The sequence below is a fragment of the Schistocerca nitens genome, chromosome 1 (genome assembly GCF_023898315.1).
Source record: "Schistocerca nitens isolate TAMUIC-IGC-003100 chromosome 1, iqSchNite1.1, whole genome shotgun sequence".
Taxonomy (NCBI): domain Eukaryota; kingdom Metazoa; phylum Arthropoda; class Insecta; order Orthoptera; family Acrididae; genus Schistocerca; species Schistocerca nitens.
The window spans coordinates 1,096,601,025-1,096,626,091 of NC_064614.1; positions in this window are offsets into that span (position 1 = coordinate 1,096,601,025).

The following is a 25,067-nucleotide window of genomic DNA, read 5'->3' on the forward strand; positions in this document are numbered from 1 at the left end:
TAATTTTTGCTACGGCTGCCAGGCTTACAATTCATTTAAATCCAGATCAGTTTGGACTGTCCAGTTTCTTGTCTGAGAGCTTACTCATGTGGATAGGCTTGCGGCCGGACAAGCTGCTGAAAACATTCCAATCTAGTAAAGTCGGATCGTCACAGGCTGACCATTTCCACTGCCAACTAACCCTATATCCTTTATGAGCTTTTGGGTAGAACCGGCAAACCACTGAGTATGGCGAGACAAAAAGGGCAAGACGCTCCTCTAGGAACAAATAAGAGTGGCTGACTTCCTCAGAGGTAGAGAGAAATGACTGAAAGTCACAGCATATCACTCATTTACCGGAGGTGTATGCATTCCGCTTTTAACCTGCCCATGCTTGCCTGTTAGCCACACTTTGTCAGCAGAACGGTCAGGCTGCCTTACTCTAATGCAAGCCAAGCTGTGCCCAGCTCAAGCTGTGCCCAGCTCAAGCTGTGCCCAACTCAAGCTGTGCCCAACTCAAGCAGACTAAGGAATCTAGCTTGCCTTCCCGTCTTCCCGCCGTGCTACGCTACGTAGCTGTTTACTTTGTACGGTTTCACTGCAGTCTTATGAGCAGGGTTCGGAAGTTGACGTAAAGTCTTTTTAACCGAGTATCACAGGACGAGGCTCAGTGAAATATACAGGGTGTATCAAAAAGAATCATATAATTTGGCACGTATATATTTCTGAAACTAATAAACATATACAATGAATCCAGAATGAGATTTTCACTCTGCAGCGGAGTGTGCGCTGATATGAAACTTCCTGGCAGATTAAAACTGTGTGCCCGACCGAGACTCGAACTCGGGACCTTCGCCTTTCGCGGGCAAGTGCTCTACCATCTGAGCTACCGAAGCACGACTCACGCCCGGTACTCACAGCTTTACTTCTGCCAGTATCTCGTCTCCTACCTTCCAAACTTTACAGAAGCTCTCCTGCGAACCTTGCAGAACTAGCACTCCTGAAAGAAAGGATATAGCGGAGACATGGCTTAGCCACAGCCTAGGGGATGTTTCCAGAATGAGATTTTCACTCTGCAGCGGAGTGTGCGCTGATATGAAAGCTGTGAGTACCGGGCGTGAGTCGTGCTTCGGTAGCTCAGATGGTAGAGCACTTGCCCGCGAAAGGCAACGGTCCCGAGTTCGAGTCTCGGTCGGGCACACAGTTTTAATCTGCCAGGAAGTTTCATATACAATGAATTTTGTTTTTTGATGAACGGGAAAATCGAAAAGTTTTTTTCATACATTTTCATAGGTGTTCAATATGCTCCCTTGAGATGCACGGCAGATGTCAATGAGGTATTCAAATTGTTCCCACACTGCAGTGAGCATGTCACAGCTTCCGCAGCTGCTGTTACGCGATGTCTCAGTTCATTCTTTGTTGTTGGTAACGGAGACACATAAAAAGTCTTTTATAAGCCCCCACAAGAAATAATCACATTCAGTCATATACGGTGACCTTGGAGGCCAGTAAAGTAAGACTGAATCATTTGGTCCAGTGGAACCGATCCATCGTTCAGTAATCCTCTGATTTAAAAATTCCAGCACTCCAGATGCCAGTGTGGCGATGCCCCATTCTGTTGGTAAATGAATTCGTTCAAATCAGTCTCCAACTGTGCGAAAAGAAAATTCTCAGGCACATCGAGATATGTGCTTTCTGTAACAGCGTTCTCGACAAAGAAAAATGGACCATACACCTTTTCCCGTGAAACTGCACAAAACGCATTAAATTTTGGAGAGTCCCTCTCAAGTTGTACAACTTCATGTGGTTGTTCCGTACCCCATATTCTCACATTATGACGGTTCACCTTTCCATTTAAATGGAATGTTGTCTTGTCACTAAGCACTAAGTGTGGAGCCGGCCGTGGTGGTCTCGCGGTTCTAGGCGCGCAGTCCGGAACCGTGCGACTGCTACGGTCGCAGGTTCGAATCCTGCCTCGGGCATGGATGTGTGTGATGTCCTTAGGTTAGTTAGGTTTAAGTAGTTCTAAGTTCTAGGGGACTTATGACCACAGCAGTTGAGTCCCATAGTGCTCAGAGCCATTTGAACCATTTGAACTAAGTGTGGAAGAAAACTGTCATCCTTCATCTTGCCAAGAACGAGATTACAGAACTCCACTCGCTGTTTGTCACCTTCACGAAGAGCTTCCAGTAGCTGAATTTTGTACGGTTTCATGCGTAAACGTCCACGCAACACACGCCAGACGGACATCGGAGGCATGTTGAGCTGTCGAGCTGCACGGCGAACGGATTTCTGCGGACTCCTTGTGAAACTATGGCGGATGGTTCAAATGGCTCTAAGCACTATGGGACTTAACTTCTGAGGTCATCAGTCCCCTAGAACTTAGAACTACTTAAACCTAACTAACCTAAGGACATCACGCACATCCATGCCCGAGGCAGGATTCGAACCTGCGACCGTAGAGGTCGCGCGGTTCCAGACTGTAGCGCCTAGAACGGCTCGGCCACCCGGTATGGCGGATGCGTTCGACGTCTGTGTCAGACACTCGGGGGTGGCCCGGCAATTTACCTTTACACAAAGAACCTGTTTCTCGGAATTGTTCATGCCATCGTGTAATGCTCTATGCTGTAGGAGGATCCAAACCATACCTAGTACGAAAGTCACGCTGAACAATTATTGCTGACCCGCACTGCGAAAAACGTAGAACACAAATCGCTTTGCGTTATCCCGACACCATTTTTGCTAGAACTGAAGTGGGCGCACACCGCTGGAACCATGTAAAGTTCGAGAGTTTGCACTTTCCAACAGTACGTTGTTTATGCACATATCTCAAATAACATAATAGTTATGATTTTTTTTTAACCGGATGATCCTTTTTGATACACCCTGTATATTTATTACAGGTCATTTTAGGCCGGAAAATAATGGATTTCATTTGTCTTCTTTTTTCTTTTCTTTTTTGCATTTTCCTGGCTTATCTATTTATTTCGTTATGAATGGGTTCCCTGCAACATAATACTCTTTCGATTAGTACTGGCTGTTCTCAATCCGAACTATCATCTGGTCACCTCTAACGTATGTTTTTTGTAGTAAGCAGAACCATCTCTAAAGTCGAGATCCTTTACACCTAAGAATCTGAAAATGTCTATTGTACTGCAACGCCAACTAAAGTAAGGTTTTCTAAGTCTAGTTTATGTAGCCATTGTGTGTTCTAGCCGAATATGACCCCAGTTATACCAATTTTAATTACTTTTTCTCGGATGTGTATTGCGTGCCCGTTGAATTCATTCTGAGCGGCCAAGAAAGTTCATTCTCCATTCCCTAAATGCATTCAAGCGAACACGATGTTCGTTTTTCATAACATGTCAATCTAAAAAGTACATGTCTGGAAGAAGGAACTTCTCTTTCATACTAAGCTTTCTGCCCACTACGTTGCATACCACCAGAACGTGGTTTTTAATATACACGGAGCCATATTTTTTCCCTATTTCAGTGAATGATTGCCATAAATTTAGAGAGTCGATATACTGCTAAACGGTCTCAAGTTCTTAGCACACATTTTCACACATTTGTCAGCCACTAAGTTTTGTCCTCAAAATATTTATGGAGTGAGGAAAGTGCTGGGCAAAAATTTACAAGTATGTCGTAACATAATCGAGTTTCCAGAACGAGTGTTTAGCTACGTTTTACACAGTTTGGATTGCGAAACACCTACCACTTTATCTAAAGCTGCCTCATAAACGAACGACAGCTTTCCCCTGCTGGACTTGCTTTTTGTTTCGTGAGTAGTATATATTTCCCATTTGTTAATTTCTCCTAAATCTCCTTCAAGTTTGGTCTGTTCATTTTGCTGCTCCCACCGTTATGATAAATGATCTGCAGTGAAACTACCTATGGAAACATGTAACTGGCTAGTCACGTTGGATTGATGGCGCAACCTGGTGTGAGGTGTAGTAGGCGGAACAGGTCTCGTGAAGCTTGCCAAGCTTGTAGAAACCTAAGCTGGCCTGCTTTAACCACTGTATTTCAGTACACATGTACTCTTGTGCCTCCGTTGGGCAGGCTGATCTGCTTTAATGGTTGCGGCAGAGATAGGGGCAGACAGGCTGGAAGAAGAATTTGTACACCTCTGTCATTTACACTCTCACTTAGCCATAGACTGCTGAGCTGTTTTCATTATTGTAGAGATTGCTGAAATACTGATAATGCAGAATGCACACTTTTATTGTACATCCTACAAATTGTCAAAGTTGTAAGAGTGTGTTGGTATTATGGTTCTTAAATGAACTGCACGACACATATAGGTGTTAATTTTTCCGACGAATGCCTTTCAAATTATGTATTTGTATACCAGTCAGTTTCTTAAAAGATATGTTACAGCTATGTACTAAGGACTGATCTAAGTGAATTATTAACGTATCAATGCACTTTGTATACAGGGTATTCCAATCATCTGGAATATCCAAACTGACTTTTTGTCCAGAAGAAAAGTAAAAAATGTATGAAGCAGATGTTGGTTAGCTACCAGGGAGACTTTATCCAGTATGACTGCCTTTCTTATAACTTTGTTCTTTAAGAGGCTATGAACAGCAGTACATCCTTTCTAAACAGAATCCTATACTTGTTAATTCAGTAACCGTCTTCCTCTTTCGTTCAGAAATGTGTCAATAATTTCATCATTAAAAACATAATGTAAAATCAACTTTGACTCTCCTTTACTGGCACACAGTGCCGATACCCATTGTAACGTAACATGTCCACTTGCTGTAGTTGACAATAAACGAATGGTAATTCTAGGAAACTGCTCACCAATCGCCGGCCGCGGTGGTCTTGCGGTTCTAGGCGCTGCAGTCCGGAACCGTGGGACTGCTACGGTCGCAGGTTCGAATCCTGCCTCGGGCATGGATGTGTGTGATGTCTTTAGGTTGGTTAGGTTTAAGTAGTTCTAAGTTCTAGGGGACTGATGACCTAAGATGTTAAGTCCCATAGTGCTCAGAGCCATTTGAACCATTTTGCTCACCAATCATTGCGTCACAGTCTTCAGTTGAAGGTTTCTGACTACAATATATGCGAACGAAGAGACGGTAGAAATGCCACTCATGTGTGCATGTAAGTTATCAGAACAATAATGAGCTGTACAAATTTTCCTTGTGTTTCCATCGGTGTACTCTCGATTCCAGCAAATGGACGAGTTACGTTACCCATATACCTGTAGCGTGTATTAGCACAGGAGCGTCAAAGTCACTTCTGTGTTAATAGCGTCGTATTTACGTGTATGGTAAACTGCGATATGATTTTTAACAAGTCTTCGAGAGAGTAAATATTATTTAAGTGTGTTATTTAAAAAAAGATGTACTGCTGTTCACATCTTTATAACGACTAAAATTAGTAGAAAGCCTGCTGTGCTAGTCAGTCCTTTTTGGGCAATGTTGCTCTCAAGCAACACCGAGATTGAACAGTGTGTCGCAGGCCGATGTAGCCGAGCGGTTCTAGGCGAGTCAGTCCGGAACCTCGCTGCTGCGACGGTCACAGGTTCGAATCCTGCCTCCGGCATGGATGTGTGTGATGTCCTTAGGTTAGTTAGGTTTAAGTAGTTCTAAGTCTATGGGACTGATGACCTCAGATGTTAAGTTCCATAGTGCTTAGAGCCATTTGAACTGTGTGTCTTGCTACATTTTTTAGGTTTTGTCCTTGGATGGGCAATGATGTTTATGAGCAACGTTTAGAGTCTCTGACCCAAAGATGTTCCGTTCTTTCTGGCGCGAAGTTTCTGAATAGTGTCTATCTTTGGTACATGTCGTGCTAGGTTATGTTACCATCGGTTACCAGAGAAGCAGTTTCTTTCGAGCTTCGGCGCTGTTTTATTTTATACAACGAGAGCTGTATATAAATGGAAATAGAAAGTCTTGAAGGTGAGTTATTACACTGATGTATTAGCGAATTCATATCTGAAGCTCATAAAAACCAAACGAGATGAGAGTATTGGCTTTAAGCAACATTGCCCCTATAACGTACTTGGGTAATGTTTCTGGTACTGTCAAGAAATCTCATTTACAGGATACTGAAGATCGAAGCAAACACATTTTATGGATGAAATAAAGGACCAGCATTAGTTTACCGCTAGAAGACCCTTGTACCATAGATCGTTGCCTACAGTAGTAACGAAGGTTTAAAATATCAACCACAGACGGTTCGCGATAGTAGCTTCCTGGATACTCCATAATCTGATGCGGAGTCTGACGAAGAATCGACGATTTTCCAGTCACTAATAACCGAATGGTCACCGAGCGAGGTGGCGCAGTGGTTAGAACACTCGTTCGGGAAGATGACGGTTTAAATCTGCGTCCAGCTTTCAGGAGTCAGGTTTTCTGTGGTTTCCTGAAACCACTCCAATTCCGGGATGGTTCGCTTGAAAGGGCACGGCCAATTTCTTTCCAATCCTTGACGCATTCTGAGCTCATGCTCCGTCCATAATGATGTCGACGGGACACCGAACCCTAATTTTCCTTTCTCCCACCCATCCACTCGAATCGTTGTAACTTCGACACTGGCAGTGAAACGCACAATAACAGCACAAACGCAGTAACAAGACAGGCACTGCATTCAGCGCATGAACGGTGGAAGGGGTTCAAATTATATTTGTAAGTACTGATGTGTAAGTCATTGAGTAGGAGTTTATCCTTGTATAGGCGAAGGAATGTTGCCAGATGTTACAGAAAATGCAGGTGGGTAGGATGCACAAGAGTCCGTAAGAAAAATAAAACGGGAGCTCTTGTGTCAATGAATGAGGTACAATATGACAGTCTTGGTCACTGCCCAGAGTGTGGGCCAAAGAGATGATGTCGGCATTGCCCTCAGGGATATTTGACGCAAAAATGTGGAAGCATTCTGTGCGTTATTGCAAAGAGGGATTGTCTTAAGACATTTCACGTGAAATAAATCAAAATGCAACCACCTTTTCATCTACAGAAACAACATTGTGATTGAACCGTGAATTTACTTTCAAAACCTTTTCTTAAGAATTTACTTTATTTACTAGAAATTAATCAAGAACATTAACACATTTAATCACACTATGTGAGCGTGGAAATAGTTGCCAGTGGGTAACTGATGAAAACAAATTAAATTTCTTTTAATAAATGGAAATTTATTCCTAAAATCCTTTAAAAAAAAAAAAACAGATTTAAAATTATAATCAGAAACACCCTCTAAATATCAAGTTACAATTTATTCAGAGGCAGAAATAACATTTTTTTTGACAGTATGAGCTTTCGGGCTGAGAAGCTTGCCGCTCCCTTTTAACATGGCCGCAGTCACGACCGCTCACAGCAACCTCTGAAAGACTACACTGGTGCAAATCTGCAACACACCAGATTATTTTAAACTAAAAATTTTAACAACTCACACAAACACATAAACTATGCACCCCGTAGGACGGATGGAAATGGCACAAAACACGCACATTGAAAAAAAATTACTTGCCACCGAAAGTGCAACTTGTTTTTAAAAGAAAACTCTTATGGTGGAAGGGTGGCAACTTTATATACTAAACTGACCATTTAAATAAAAACCCATGAAATGCAGTCTTACATAAAATATACAAACATGCTCTACATTACACATATACCGCCTCTCAAGATGATCGGCAAGATAAAAACATATTTCAGGAATTCGGCCTTTACACCTTAAGCAATAAATTCGTTAACACCGAATCCGACAAACATGACAGAGGCAGCTATTAACGTACGGCAGACCGACAGACAGACAGACAGACTCTAACTGAAACTTCCTGGCAGATTAAAACTGTGTGCCCGACCGAGACTCGAACTCGGGACGTTTGCCTTTCGCGGGCAAGTGCTCTACCAACTGAGCTACCGAAGCACGACTCACGCCCGGTACTCACAGCTTTACTTCTGCCAGTACCTCGTCTCCTACCTTCCAAACTTTACAGAAGCTCTCCTGCGAACCTTGCAGAACTAGCACTCCTGAAAGAAAGGATATTGCGGAGACATGGCTTAGCCACAGCCTGGGGGATGTTTCCAGAATGAGATTTTCACTCTGCAGCGGAGTGTGCGCTGATATGAAACTTCCTGGCAGATTAAAACTGTGTGCCCGACCGAGACTCGAACTCGGGACCTTTGCCTTTCGCGGGCAAGTGCTCTACCAACTGAGCTACCGAAGCACGACTCACGCCCGGTACTCATAGCTTTACTTCTGCCAGTACCTCGTCTCCTACCTTCCAAACTTTACAGAAGCTCTCCTGCGAACCTTGCAGAACTAGCACTCCTGAAAGAAAGGATATTGCGGAGACATGGCTTAGCCACAGCCTGGGGGATGTTTCCAGAATGAGATTTTCACTCTGCAGCGGAGTGTGCGCTGATATGAAACTTCCTGGCAGATTAAAACTGTGTGCCCGACCGAGACTCGAACTCGGGACCTTTGCCTTTCGCGGGCAAGTGCTCTACCAACTGAGCTACCGAAGCACGACTCACGCCCGGTACTCACAGCTTTACTTCTGCCAGTACCTCGTCTCCTACCTTCCAAACTTTACAGAAGCTCTCCTGCGAACCTTGCAGAACTAGCACTCCTGAAAGAAAGGATATTGCGGAGACATGGCTTAGCCACAGCCTGGGGGATGTTTCCAGAATGAGATTTTCACTCTGCAGCGGAGTGTGCGCTGATATGAAACTTCCTGGCAGATTAAAACTGTGTGCCCGACCGAGACTCGAACTCGGGACCTTTGCCTTTCGCGGGCAAGTGCTCTACCAACTGAGCTACCGAAGCACGACTCACGCCCGGTACTCATAGCTTTACTTCTGCCAGTACCTCGTCTCCTACCTTCCAAACTTTACAGAAGCTCTCCTGCGAACCTTGCAGAACTAGCACTCCTGAAAGAAAGGATATTGCGGAGACATGGCTTAGCCACAGCCTGGGGGATGTTTCCAGAATGAGATTTTCACTCTGCAGCGGAGTGTGCGCTGATATGAAACTTCCTGGCAGATTAAAACTGTGTGCCCGACCGAGACTCGAACTCGGGACCTTTGCCTTTCGCGGGCAAGTGCTCTACCAACTGAGCTACCGAAGCACGACTCACGCCCGGTACTCACAGCTTTACTTCTGCCAGTACCTCGTCTCCTACCTTCCAAACTTTACAGAAGCTCTCCTGCGAACCTTGCAGAACTAGCACTCCTGAAAGAAAGGATATTGCGGAGACATGGCATAGCCACAGCCTGGGGGATGTTTCCAGAATGAGATTTTCACTCTGCAGCGGAGTGTGCGCTGATATGAAAGCTGTGAGTACCGGGCGTGAGTCGTGCTTCGGTAGCTCAGATGGTAGAGCACTTGCCCGCGAAAGGCAAAGGTCCCGAGTTCGAGTCTCGGTCGGGCACACAGTTTTAATCTGCCAGGAAGTTTCATATCAGCGCACACTCCGCTGCAGAGTGAAAATCTCATTCTGGAAACATCCCCCAGGCTGTGGCTAAGCCATGTCTCCGCAATATCCTTTCTTTCAGGAGTGCTAGTTCTGCAAGGTTCGCAGGAGAGCTTCTGTAAAGTTTGGAAGGTAGGAGACGAGGTACTGGCAGAAGTAAAGCTGTGAGTACCGGGCGTGAGTCGTGCTTCGGTAGCTCAGTTGGTAGAGCACTTGCCCGCGAAAGGCAAAGGTCCCGAGTTCGAGTCTCGGTCGGGCACACAGTTTTAATCTGCCAGGAAGTTTCATATCAGCGCACACTCCGCTGCAGAGTGAAAATCTCATTCTGGAAACATCCCCCAGGCTGTGGCTAAGCCATGTCTCCGCAATATCCTTTCTTTCAGGAGTGCTAGTTCTGCAAGGTTCGCAGGAGAGCTTCTGTAAAGTTTGGAAGGTAGGAGACGAGGTACTGGCAGAAGTAAAGCTGTGAGTACCGGGCGTGAGTCGTGCTTCGGTAGCTCAGTTGGTAGAGCACTTGCCCGCGAAAGGCAAAGGTCCCGAGTTCGAGTCTCGGTCGGGCACACAGTTTTAATCTGCCAGGAAGTTTCATATCAGCGCACACTCCGCTGCAGAGTGAAAATCTCATTCTGGAAACATCCCCCAGGCTGTGGCTAAGCCATGTCTCCGCAATATCCTTTCTTTCAGGAGTGCTAGTTCTGCAAGGTTCGCAGGAGAGCTTCTGTAAAGTTTGGAAGGTAGGAGACGAGGTACTGGCAGAAGTAAAGCTATGAGTACCGGGCGTGAGTCGTGCTTCGGTAGCTCAGTTGGTAGAGCACTTGCCCGCGAAAGGCAAAGGTCCCGAGTTCGAGTCTCGGTCGGGCACACAGTTTTAATCTGCCAGGAAGTTTCATATCAGCGCACACTCCGCTGCAGAGTGAAAATCTCATTCTGGAAACATCCCCCAGGCTGTGGCTAAGCCATGTCTCCGCAATATCCTTTCTTTCAGGAGTGCTAGTTCTGCAAGGTTCGCAGGAGAGCTTCTGTAAAGTTTGGAAGGTAGGAGACGAGGTACTGGCAGAAGTAAAGCTGTGAGTACCGGGCGTGAGTCATGCTTCGGTAGCTCAGTTGGTAGAGCACTTGCCCGCGAAAGGCAAAGGTCCCGAGTTCGAGTCTCGGTCGGGCACACAGTTTTAATCTGCCAGGAAGTTTCATATCAGCGCACACTCCGCTGCAGAGTGAAAATCTCATTCTGGAGACTCTAACTGCCTAACAAATGCGGACGGGAGACAGACGAGCAAGCTGGGGACGAGAGACTGACCAAGAACACAAGTAGAATTTAACAAGTAAATGAAACAACAAAAAAATGGCTCTGAGCACTATGGGACGCAACTGCTGAGGTCATTAGTCCCCTAGAACTTAGAACTAGTTAAACCTAACTAACCTAAGGACATCACACACATCCATGCCCGAGGCAGGATTCGAACCTGCGACCGTAGCGGTCTCGCGGTTCCAGACTGCAGCGCCAGAACCGCGCGGCCACTTCGGCCGGCCTGAAACAACATGTCACGAATCACTTAACTTCTAGTAAACTGCGATGTCTGGCGAAGACCTGGCGCAGCACCCCCAAAACGCTCTTCGGAACCGCCCGCTGCCAGCCGCTTCAACGGACGCGGGAAGGCGCGCCGATCTCCCGTCTCACGGCGTCGCAGCTCGCGCCGGCCAGACCGATGTCGTGGGTTTGACTCCTGTTGCTCTCGTGTCGGCCGCGAAGCCACTACCCCTCGCTATACGGCGCGGCCCACTGGACTGACGTGGCGACCTCTCATGCGCCGACGCTCAAGGCGGACAAGTCATCTGGTGTCTCAGTGCGCGACCGACCAACCGATCGATCCAACCGCCAATGCCCATTGCCTGACCAAACTCGAGCAGACTGGCGGCCTCACACATACTAGCACTCCGGACGATAGACAGACACTGACTGCCCCACACTGACCCGGCTGACCAACTGACCAGACTCGCCGAGACTGACAGACTCCTCACTGCCGAGCTGATAGCGCCCCTTAAATGCGCGTGAACAGGCAACCTTTCCCCTTTCACACCAGAGGGAGACACCAAAGCTGCGATTGCCACAGTGGCGCCACCGCCAGAAACGGAAGGCGACTGCTTCACGCTACGCGCTGCGGCGCGCTCTTCAAAACAGCAAATTTTTACCACGGCTCAGTGATATTTCACATTGTAGCACTCATGCCACCTTTTACAGAAAATGTTGCTTACAAGCAGCATGCTGTATTTGGAAAGAATAAATGCTATAAAAACTCAGATGCATGTACAATTGTTCACTTGACCATATAAATCTAACTTAAGTAGCAATATATTTTTTCTTCAAATATTCCTGTGTGTGAACAATAAAGAGTTAATTTCTCCTTCGTTCCTTTTTCTATGTTGCTTCTAAACAAAAAGTTATTTGGTGTGGTCAAGATAAATGCGAAACTGAAATCCCACATTTTATTGTTGCTGTTACTAAAATCGTAAGCCTCTGCGGTTCGTTAAAAATAAATTTGATGGCGAGTTGTATTGGGAGGGCCTGGAGCCAGTAGCAAAAAGTGACGCCCTCCCTCGCCACACCCACATTCCCCCACCTCGGATCCTAGCTTCGCCCCAGTGACAGCTCTCCCGATAAACCTCGCAGACCGTTTGTGCTTTCAAACGTAAAGGGAAATTAAGCCCGTTTTTCACTATCGACTTTCTTGTCTCAGTAGTGTGCTCGAGACAAATAAGACTACTGCAGCGCCCCTGGTGTTTTATTACTGTAATGAGTCTCTTTTGTGCCGAGTGGTCATTTTCGTATACACGTCAGCACCAAAATTGTGTGTGTTGTGAGACCTGTCTGTTGTGAGAGCTGCCTGTTGTGCAATTTGGCACCTGAACGGTGAAAGTGAGATTATGAGGGACGATCCTTTCCACGCAAAAGTCGAACCATAGTAACAAAATGTAGGAACAAGCAATGGTAATAGAGTTTATTAATGGCTCTCAGCACTATGGGAGAGTTTATTGAAGGCCAAAGGAAAATTCATAGTGGATGTTCTTGTCAATGTCCGCCACACACCGTCAGGTGGCTTGCGGAGTATGGATGTAGATGTAGTAGATGTAGTAAATTCTCCACACACCCGAAAACTGAAACAATAGGAAAAATATGTCCAAACATTTCAAAACATACACATTTATTTGCTCGAGAAAATATGTACTTGCAAACACATTGAACAATAGCTTGAACACAATAAACAGCGCCTTTTTTACTTTATCGTTTGTATCTTCTTTGCTTGATAAATAGCAAATAACATCGATAATTATTTTTCTCGTCACATAATTGTGACTTTTTCACTGTTGAAATAATTTTCATACACGTTTACCTATTTACATACTTGTTTATTCATAGTGTAGAAGTTTTCTCTGTAAAACGTAAATACCTTTTTGGCTGCAGATATTAATTCACCTCTCTTGTAGTAGAACCCAAGTAGGAAAAATAGCGGTACCTGGTGCAAACTTTTCAAAATATCACGGAACATGCGTAAACATCCTCGGATCTGATCCAAAGCTGCTAAATAAATAAATAAAACAAAGCAAATAATCCAGTAAAGATTACGAAGACATGAAAGCACAAAATCAATTTCTGTAATAGAAATGATGACGGCCAGAACAGATTAACTTCCGCCACAGTACTCTGTTTCTGCCGATGTGCAATACGCAACATATTCGGAAATTTAGAACCTCACACTCGATGCACTCTATTACGGGGTGAAACTCATAAAAGGACTTCCACGGTCCTGATTTGCTGCAAGTTTATCAATCCGTCATCGCGGTTCCTTATATTCTATATCTCTTTTGCCCTTTTTAAGAACAGTAGTTGGTTTCATATCATTATTTTATGATTAAGGTTTCTTGTGTAGATCGCAATCTCTGAATTTTGAGTGTAGATATGTTGCTCACATTTTGCTTGATTTTGATTCTATATTTATTTTTGTTTCGTTTAAGGCAGAAGCTGGTTGCGTTGCATCATGTTACTGCTTTCAGATACGTGTGTGAACTGCTCGATTTAAATGGATTGGAAGTGTACTGCTTTTATTCTACTTCATTTTTGATTTAAATAATGAAAACTTGCACCAGTTACTTGTTGTTTCATGCTTAGCACAACGCGTTTTGAGAATCTATTCTCATTATCAAGTGCTTTTGTTTTTGTAAATATTTTTGTGATGTTTGCACGCAAAACACGTTGTGCTAAGCATGTAAAAGTAAGTAACTTGTGTAGTTTTTTTATTATTTAAATGATAAATGAGGTAGTTGCAGACTTTTAAAAACATCGATTATGATGAACGAAATTAAGTACTTTATTTCTGTTTGCATCTGTATTCTGTACTTTCTCGCATTTAATGAAGAACTCTGCGTTAGCAGCTATTAACAGAATTGGTACTCAACTTTATGACGTCTTTCCCCCGGGTGTGTACGTAATCCTGCCTTGAATAGTGTTGTTTGTTTCCACTGTGCGCCATGTATTTGACAGTGGTTTGTGGAGTATGGATGTAGACGTGGATAGGCATGCTTTGTAGTCTTAATGACTTCAGCAGTCTTCTATGCAAATACTAAAAATGCAACAGTAGTTACGCAAATGTGTTCACTCTTTATTAACAAGTACTTCAAAAATACATAGTAGCATGAATCAATGTACTAAAATCATGCTCTCCCCAAAAATAATGCGAGAAAATACGAAAAATGTTTGCGAACAAAAGTAACGTTGAATACGAACACTATATTTACAATATCTTTAAACGAGCTGCTCACACACGGATTCGTAAGCTGTAACAAATAGATATGAGTCCAAAGAATACCATGTGACGAAACCATCTTTTGTTTCATAGGAAAGAAAATTATGTAGAATACAAGCAACACAGTCATTTACAATGCAATTCAAATACTAGAATACCTACAAGAAGGTCGTAATTAGGAACACAATGCGATGAAACCAGCTTCAGAGACACGTCGTATCAGATTATTTTTAGGTTTTGTCATCACTAAAGCTCAATTATTTCCGCTTGATAATGACCACACGCTCGAAACTGTAATATTGGGTTTTATAGTCAAAAGGCGACCATGGTATCATTTACAACATTTCATATGACTTAACACCAGGTTATGAGAAGTTAAGCTTTAATTTTTGATTGATATTTCCGAATATACAATCTCTCAAGTTAACAAAAACATTTCCACGTACACAATTTACCACTAGACTGCCAGGCCCACATACAAAGTATAAATGAAAAATATCATTGTCTAACGCTCGTATTTCCCAAAGCAAGAATACCAATTTTTGTACCATACGTTCTCGTATTCGAAGTTCTGTACCAGGCCACTAGGAGCGCTGCTGTCGCAGTTGCTCTATTGTAAAATGGGATTTGTACTTCTTATAATTTGGGGTTCTGTGCAGTCTATAGATTTGACGTCATAGACACACACTCAACGTGGCGGGTTGCTGATCCACGCGCAGGCACAAAAGGCGCACTCACAGTATTCGATTTTGGCAAGAAGGTCGAGTGTGTAAGGCGGGTTTAAGTTTGCAGTCTTAAGGGCAGACTCCACCCAAAGACTTAACTTTTTTCAGGAAAATTTTAATGGCTATTTCACATCTTTGGGATGTTTACTCTGAGATTGCTGAACGAACTGGCTGTATTCGAATTACAAGTACGTCTAAGAAATGTTTGAAATACGGACTGCAAGAGGGGCTGAACTTCTAAAGTGATCAAAGTAGTACACGTCTATCAGAGACTTTGCATCTGATGCACTGCCGTTAAGATACACTGATGGCAAGACACAAAATCCAAATGAAAGTTTACACAGCGTCATTTGTACCAAGTGGCCGGCCGCGGTGGTCTCGCGGTTCTAGGCGCGCAGTCCGGAACCGTGGGACTGCTACGGTCGCAGGTTCGAATCCTGCCTCGGGCATGGATGTGTGTGATGTCCTTAGGTTAGTTAGGTTTAAGTAGTTCTAAGTTCTAGGGGACTGATAACCACAGCAGTTGAGTCCCATAGTGCTCAGAGCCATTTGAACCATTTTGTACCAAGTGGTCCAAAAGAAAAAGTACTTTTGGGTATTGTAGGAGATGTTACTAAGTTCAGTGTGGGCTGTCTGACCTGTCTGAAGACTGAAGAAAGCAGGACTCTCAGTACTCCTTTACCACCGTCCCGTAGGAAAATCTGCCTATCTAGAGATCAACGACAAATGGTTCAAATGGCTCTAAGCACTGTGGGACTTAACATCTGAGGTCAACATTCCCCTAGACTTACGACTAATTAAACCTAACTAACCTAAGGACATCAAACACATCCATGCCCGAGGCAGGATTCGAACCTGCGACCGTAGCAGCAGCGCGGTTCCAGACTGAAGCGCCTAGAACCGCTCGAGATCAACGACAGGTCAAGCAGTCCACAAGATAGCGACTGGAGAAGGAAAAATTCAAGAAAAAGGCTATTTTGGTCTTTAAATTGCGAGAAGAAATGTTCAAATGTGTGTAAAATCTTATGGGACTTAACTGCTAAGGTCATCAGTCCCTAAGCTTTCACACTACTTAACCTAAATGATCCTAAGAACAAACACACACACCCATGCCCGAGGGAGGATTCGAACCTCCGCCGGGATCAGCCGCACTGTCCATGACTGCAGCACCTTAGACCGCTTGGCTGATCCCGCGCGGCACGAGAAGAAGAAGCCTTACAGTAGCAAGAAGGGGAAACGTACGTGTCTTGTACTAGCATTCATCTTTTAATAAAATTTTAAAATCCATTTTCCCGTATGTTTTTTTTCTAACAAGGGGAGGCCGCCAGTTGTGAAATTCAGATTCGATTCATACTGCGCATAATAAAAGCTCATGGCCAGAGGTGTAATGTGGCAAAGCACCAAAATGCACTTCTCAGCCGCTGTCGAGACAATCGACAGTTAAAACAAACCGTTGCGGTGAAATACTCTCTAAGATCAATAATTTTCTACAACGTCGTGGTGCAGCGGTAAGCGCTCGGGTTCGTAATCCGAAGGTCGCCGAATCAAATCTCGCACCATGCAATCTTCTTTTTTTTTAGTATTTGTTTTTTGTAATTCAAATATATATATATATATATATATATATATATATATATAATTCCCGGCAATCAGTTGCAACAATTATGCATATAATAAGTTGTTGAAAGTCGTTTCTCGTGGAAAAACTGGCGACTTCGAACATCATTATGTTTTCCGCAAACAAAGTTGTATTTCACAAATGTTATTAATTCTCTTCATAATGTTAACCACGTATAATTAACGGAAGACGTAGAAACGATATTCCGAAACGAATAGGTATAGCGTAAGTCAAACGTTCGAATTAGAACAGAGACCGCACGAACACAAATTTGCTGTGGCAGGTATGAAATATAAACTCCGTTACTCGCTCGTTACACTAGAAGGACATATGTTGAATGGGCCGAAACGAGCCGCCGCATAACAGCGTAGTTGCCTGCCAACTTCGAAAGAAGGTAGATGCGGTCCCTAGCGCAACTTATAACATCGTCGAAAATCAGTGCGGACGGGAGAGCTTTGGTACACCCTGTTAAACAAACGGAAAAATGGAGGCGGTACAATTGGAGAGCGATCCGCCTTCACCAACATGCATAAGCAATTCATTAATAGTTTATATATATATATATATATATATATATATATATATATATATATATATATATTTGAATTACAAAAAACTAATAAAAAAATAGCATGGCGCGAGATTCGATCCGGCGACCTTCGGATTACGAACCCGAGCTCTTACCGCTGCGCCACGACGATGTAGAAAATCAGTAATCGTAGAGAGTACTTCACCGCAACGGTTTGTTTTAACTGTCGATTTTCTCGACAGCGGCTGAGAAGTGCATCTTGGTGCTTTGCCACATTACACCTCTGGCCATGAGCTTTTATTATTCGCAGTATGAATCGAATCTGAATTTCACAATTGGCGGCCTCCCCTTGTAAGTTCAGTACCAACTTTCTTGTCGTAAATGTTAACCAGTTTCAACGAAATATTTGTAGGAAGTAGTCTTTAGCTACGTATTAATACACTGACGAAAAAAAAATCGCAACACCAGGAGGGACTTAAGCGACGTAAACGAATGTTGGTAGGTGCGTTTCTACATCTGAAAAATTATGTCTATTCAAATTTCGCGCCAGTCGCATAAGAGTGGCGCTAGTAGCTCCGCTATGAGGATGATAATAAAGTTTGGTCTAAATGCAAGCTGTAACGGTCGTGAGCGTTAGTTAACTTTGAGATTGGATGTGATGAGTTAATGTCACTCAAGAATGCCTTTAAGGCAACAAAGGCGCCACTGTCAACACCCCTCTGAGTCTGAACGAGGTCTCGTAATAGGGCTCCGAGAAGCAGGATGTTCCTTCTGCGATACTCCAGTAACACTTGACAGGAATGTAGCCACTGTGTAATGGTTGCTGGCAGCGGTGTTCACGAGAATGAACAGTAGCAGGAAGTAAGAGCTCCGGACGGTCACGTGGCACTGCCGAGGGGGAAGACCACCGCGTTCGGTATAGGGGCTCTGGCGAATCGTACTGCATCTGTAGCAGCAAAATGGCCAGCAGATGGCACCACAGTGACGCAAAGAAATGTTACTAATCGGTTTTACAGAAACAATAGCGCCTTTCTTAGCAATCATATACAACCGCTCACTTGACGAAACGTCTGTTCCTAAAGTCTGGATAGTAGCACAGGTCAAACCAATATTCAAGAAAGGAAGTAGGAGTAACCCATGGAATTACAGACCAATATCACTGACCTCAATTTGCTGTAGGATTTTGGAGCATATACTGTACTCGAACATTATGGATAAAAAAGAATGGTTCAAATTGCTCTGAGCACTATGCGACTTAACTTCTGAGGTCATCAGTCCCCTAGAACTTAGAACTACTTAAACCTAACTAACCTAAGGACATCACACACATCCATGCCCAAGGCAGGATTCGAACCTGCGACCGTAGCGGCTGCGCGGTTCCAGACTGCAGCGCCTAGAACCTCTCGGCCATTTTATGGATCACCTTGAAGAAAATAACTTATTGATACATAATCAACACGGATTCAGAAAATATCATTCTTGTGCAACACAGCTAAAGTGCGCGTCATATATCTTGGCGGCCGAGTTTAGGTTCGTTCTGCGCATCTGACGTCACAAAACACAGTCAGCCAATGAACAGAGAACGACATTGCCAGATCTCGACAGCAGTGCAGACCACGGACGAGTGTCTTCAGTTTTAGAAACGTTCAGTCATAAATAAAGTAATAGAACAAAAGCAATGTCTTGATAGCAGATTTTCTTTTACAGAAAGTTTGGAAAAAGCATTCTTTATACCAATTGCTTCATATTCTATTAATTAATTAAACCAAACAAGCAATAAGACTCCTAATTCAGGCGATAGCAAGGAAAGGTGTTTGTTTCAATCTCACGAACTGCTTTTTCGCAATAAAGAACAGCGGTAATTGTTTATTTCCTATTGTACTTCGACGAAGCGTGAGTAATTCATAGTCATACCAACAGTGTTTATAAGTAGTTGCGTGAAGTGTTAGAGTCCTTATGGAGCTACATTGCTAGAGGAGCTGAGGTAGCGTAATGGTTAGGGTGTTGGACTGCAAAGGGAAAGGTTATGAGTTCAAACCTTATGCGGTGCTTAATATCTTCTTTATTTAAAAACAATATTGGAGTGCCTTACTTCACGAATTTTATTCGTTTGAATGAAATTTCTAGTGCTTTGCCTCTTCATTAACTTTTTCGCTGCTGCAGACACGTGCTCCCCGCATTCCGCGCTGTGCGCGATTTTGTCATCACTGCACTTCTCGCCTGTGCAGACACATGGTGTTCCCACTGCTTTGACACACTTATCATTCGATTTCACAAAAATATTTGGCCAAAAAATTTGATTTTTACGCGTCTTCTTGCCTGATACCTTCCCCCCATAAATGACTTAATTTTGTTTTGATGTGCAGCATTAAATGTAGTAAACCATTGCACGAAATTTTGAAGAGTTTGCAGAGGTAGAAGTCCATAGCGTATACTTTCCGTATGGTCGATTTTAGTTGCCACAATGTTGAGAATGAAATGTGGACAAGATACCTAAATTTCACACAATATTTACCTTATAATAACATCTCATTTAATTTAAGTACCACATAGGTGTCGTATGTAATATTGAGAAATATTCTGTCTTTCGCGACTGTAATAAAAGTTTTATATACACACGGCGCGTTTGGCTTTATTTTAAAGCACTTCCATCGGTGAAAGGTATGGCACATACACAATGGTATTCATGTTCTATTTCTTGTTTTTGTTCCATAGTCGCAGTTTTACCAATGGTATTGAAATATATCCCTCTTCTGCAACTGTAATAAGCGACTTATTTAGACCAGACACGTTTCTCTCTTTTGAAGCATCATAAGAGGACTGTATTTTGTGTCCTCCATTGCCAAGTCACCTTTCGTAGTTTTGTGCTGCGGTAGCACAATATTCAACGTTTGTGTTGGCTCATCAGTGGTTTAGCAAATAAATTATATTTGACATAGCTCTGAGCACTTCACTGACAGACGGTATATTCAAGTCCTAATGTTTTTGTAAGTCCACAGTTTTGTTTAATGTATTTTGTCTACTTCCTTTTGATTGATTGAAGTGCTTTAAAATAAAGCCAAACGTGCCCAGTGTAAGTAAAACTTTTGTTACAGTCACGAAAGATGGAATATTTCTCAATATTACATACGACACTTATGTGGTACTTAAATGAAATATATAGGTATCTTGTCCACATTTCACTCTCAACATTGTGGCAACTAAAATCGACCATACGGAAAGTATACTCTATGGACTTTTACCTCTGCAAACTCTTCAAAATTTCGTGCAGAGGTTTACTATATTTAATGCTGCATAATAACTGCGTTGAACATCGAAACAAAATTAAGTCATTTATGGGGGGAAGGTATCAGTCAAGAAGATAGGTAAAAATCTAATTTTTGAGCCAAATAGTTTTTGTGGAATCGAATGATAAAAGAGTGTCAAAGCAGTCGGAACACAATGTGTCTGCACAGGCGAGCAGTGCAGTGACAAAATCGCCCACAGCGCGGAATGCAGGGAGCACGTCTTTGTAGCAGCGAAAGGGTTAATGCGGCCGTGGTGGCTTTATTTCATGAACTGCGCGCTCCCCCCTACACGTAAGCCTGCGAACTATGCTATACTATGGCGCTGCTTCTATTGGCGCGTGCGTCGTGTGCAACTGGCAACGCAGCAATCTCCATCGTCTGGGCGGGCATGCGCGAGCCGCCAAGATAAAAGAATTGAACTATAGTAGCTCTTTATTCCCATGAAACAATGAGTGCTGTCAACAAGGGATCTCAGATCGATTCTACACTCCTGAAAATTGAAATAAGAACACCGTGAATTCATTGTCCCAGGAAGGGGAAACTTTATTGACACATTCCTGGGGTCAGATACATCACATGATCACACTGACAGAACCACAGGCACGTAGACACAGGCAACAGAGCATGCACAATGTCGGCACTAGTACAGTGTATATCCACCTTTCGCAGCAATGCAGGCTGCTATTCTCCCATGGAGACGATCGTAGAGATGCTGGATGTAGTCCTGTGGAACGGCTTGCCATGCCATTTCCACCTGGCGCCTCAGTTGGACCAGCGTTCGTGCTGGACGTGCACACCGCGTGAGACGACGCTTCATCCAGTCCCAAACATGCTCAATGGGGGACAGATCCGGAGATCTTGCTGGCCAGTGTAGTTGACTTACACCTTCTAGAGCACGTTGGGTGGCACGGGATACATGCGGACGTGCATTGTCCTGTTGGAACAGCAAGTTCCCTTGCCGGTCTAGGAATGGTAGAACGATGGGTTCGATGACGGTTTGGATGTACCGTGCACTATTCAGTGTCCCCTCGACGATCACCAGTGGTGTACGGCCAGTGTAGGAGATCGCTCCCCACACCATGATGCCGGGTGTTGGCCCTGTGTGCGTCGGTCGTATGCAGTCCTGATTGTGGCGCTCACCTGCACGGCGCCAAACACGCATACGACCATCATTGGCACCAAGGCAGAAGCGACTCTCATCGCTGAAGACGACACGTCTCCATTCGTCCCTCCATTCGGGCCTGTCGCGACACCACTGGAGGCGGGCTGCACGATGTTGGGGCGTGAGCGGAAGACGGCCTAACGGTGTGCGGGACCGTAGCCCAGCTTCATGGAGACGGTTGCGAATGGTCCTCGCCGATACCCCAGGAGCAACAGTGTCCCTAATTTGCTGGGAAGTGGCGGTGCGGTCCCCTACGGCACTGCGTAGGATCCTACGGTCTTGGCGTGCATCCGTGCGTCGCTGCGGTCCGGTCCCAGGTCGACGGGCACGTGCACCTTCCGCCCACCACTGGCGACAACATCGATGTACTGTGGAGACCTCACGCCCCACGTGTTGAGCAATTCGGCGGTACGTCCACCCGGCCTCCCGCATGCCCACTATACGCCCTCGCTCAAAGTCCGTCAACTGCACATACGGTTCACGTCCACGCTGTCGCGGCATGCTACCAGTGTTAAAGACTGCGATGGAGCTCCGTATGCCACGGCAAACTGGCTGACACTGACGGCGGCGGTGCACAAATGCTGCGCAGCTAGCGCCATTCGACGGCCAACACCGCGGTTCCTGGTGTGTCCGCTTTGCCATGCGTGCGATCATTGCTTGTACAGCCCTCTCGCAGTGTCCGGAGCAAGTATGGTGGGTCTGACACACCGGTGTCAATGTGTTCTTTTTTCCATTTCCAGGAGTGTATATTCCTAGATTTCCAGAAGGTTTTTGATACCATTCCTCACAAGAGACCATTAATCAGACTGCGTGCATATAGAGTATCGTCTCAGCTGTGTGACTGGATTCGTGATTTCCTCTCAGAGAGGTCACAGTTCGTAGTGATAGACGGTAAATCATCGAGTAGAACAGAAGTGATATCTGGCGTTCCACGGTCGATGAGTTAGAACGTCGAAATCGCTCCGGGGCCCAGCGCAGTGCGGGAACGAGGGTTGTTTGTATCAGCATGACAATGCAGGTTTTCATAAAGCAGGATTGGTGAGGCAATGGTTTGTGGACAATAACACTACTGAAATGGACCTCTGCTGTTCCTGATTTACATAAATGATCTAGGTGATAATCTCAGCGCACACTTAGATTGTTTACAGATGACGCTGTAATTTACCATCTAGTAAAAGCATCAGACGATCAATTCCAATTACAAAATGATCTAGAGAGAAATTCTGTATGGTGCGAGTAGTGGCAATTAGCACTAAACAAAGAAAAGTGTGAGGTCATCCACATGTGTACTAAAAGAAATGGTTCAAATGGCTCTGAGCACAATGGGACTCAACTGCTGTGGTCATCAGTCCCCTAGAACTGAGAACTACTTAAACCTAACTAACCTAAGGACATCACACACATCCATGCCCGAGGCAGGATTCGAACCTGCGACCGTAGCACTCGCGCGGTTCCGGACTGTAGCGCCTAGAACCGCTCGGCCACTCCGGCCGGCTACTAAAAGAAATCCGATAAATTTTGGATATATGATAAATCGCACAAATCTAAGGGCTGTCAATTCGACTAAATACCTAGGAATTACAATTACGAACATCTTAAATTGGAAAGACCACAAAGATGTTATTGTGGGGAAGGCGAAACAAAGACTGTGCATTGTTTGCAGAAACACTTGGAAGATGCGTCAAACCCACTAAAGAGACAGCCTACGTTACACTTGTCTGTCCTCTGCTGGAATATTGCTGCGCGGTATGGGATCTTTACCAGGTAGGATTGACGGAGGACATCGAAAAAGTGCAAAGCAGGGCAGCTCGTTTCGTGTTATCGCGCAGTAGGGGTGAGAGTGTCACTGATATGATACGCGAGATGGGGTGGCAGTCACTGAAACAAAGGCGAGATCTATTTACGAAATTTCAATCACAAACTTTCTTTTCCGAATGCGTAAATATTTTGTTGACACCCACCTACGTAGGGAGAAATGATCAGCATAATAAAATAAGAGAAGAGCTCGAACGGAAAGATTTAGGTGTTTCTTTTTCCCACGCACCATTCGAGAGTGGAATGGTGGAGAAGTAGTATGAAAATGGTTCGATGAACCGTCTGCCAGGCACTTATGTGTGAATTGCAGAGTAACCATGTAGATGTAGATGTACTTGAAGGACAGCTCCGAGCGAGACGCCCAGTAGCGGGCATTCCAATGATCGCACACCACCGCCACCTGTGTCTTCATTGGCGTGAAGTGAGAGCTCATTGGAGAGGAGGGTGGAGGTCTCTTGTGTTTCCTGATAAAAGCTGCTTCTGCCTTCGTCCTAGTGATGGCCGTGTGTTGGTTAGAAGGAAACCATTTGAGGGCCTGCAACAAACTTCTTGCGTGTTAGACTCAGTGGACCTGCACTTGGAATTACGGTCTGGTATGCAATATCGCATGACAGCAAGAGCACTGTCGTGGTTACCACACGCACCCTGACTTCAGTTTGTACATTAATTTATTGATTGTGCTGCCATTCATGAACAACATTCCACGGTGTGTCTTCCAACAGGATAACACTCTCCGAGATACAGCTGCTGTAACAGTGTGTCGACATGTTGTCTTGGCCTGCTCGATCACCAGATCGGTCTCCAACCGAACATATATGGGACATCATCGAAAGAAAACTTCAACGTAATCCACAAACAGCATTAACCGTCCCTGTACTGACCGACGAAATGCAAAACCAGGTGTGGAACTCCAGCACACAAACTGACATCTGCACGTGTACAACACAGTGTATGCATGTTTGCATGCTTGCATTCAACATTCTGGGATTACACCGATTATTAATGTACCAGCATTTCACATTTGCAATAAGTTACCGCGAGCTTACATCACATGTGATCTGGCAGCGTTAACTACTTAAATATGTTACCTAGACAAATGTATTCCCGAAATTTCTTTACTGTACACTATTTTTTTATGTTGAGATTTTTTTCCGTATTATCGGAAATGTAGTTTGTCTGTTTTAGCATCATATTTATGTGTCGATGGTGTAACGTATTACTATCTTTACGATGTTGCACATCGAGCCATATACGTTATCTCGCATTTCTAGCTGCTTCTCTCACACAAATAATGATAAAAATTCAGGAATTCAGGGTCGCCACCAGCCCAAGCCCTTCCTAAACATTTAGAGAAATACGGATCTGGAAAATTATTAGTTTAATTACTTTAATAATTTAATTACAAGTACGCAAATTTCTTTAAACAGCCAGATAAATAGCACTCCATGTCGTGCATGAAGCAACTTGATTAATTCAGGATTGGAAATCGGAGTAAGGGGGTAAGATCGACACCAAAGAATTTATCTTTCACGTAGATTATTTATTGTAACTAAAGATTTGGTTGCACATCCTAACTACACATAACTGGTGCCTGACTCGCAATATTTAAGTAAGAATTACCTGAGAATGAAACAGAGCACAGTTTAACTACAGCAAGAAGAAACACAGAAGACTGGGATGGAAGACAATACTATCATCTCCTTTGCATTAATACCATAAAAAT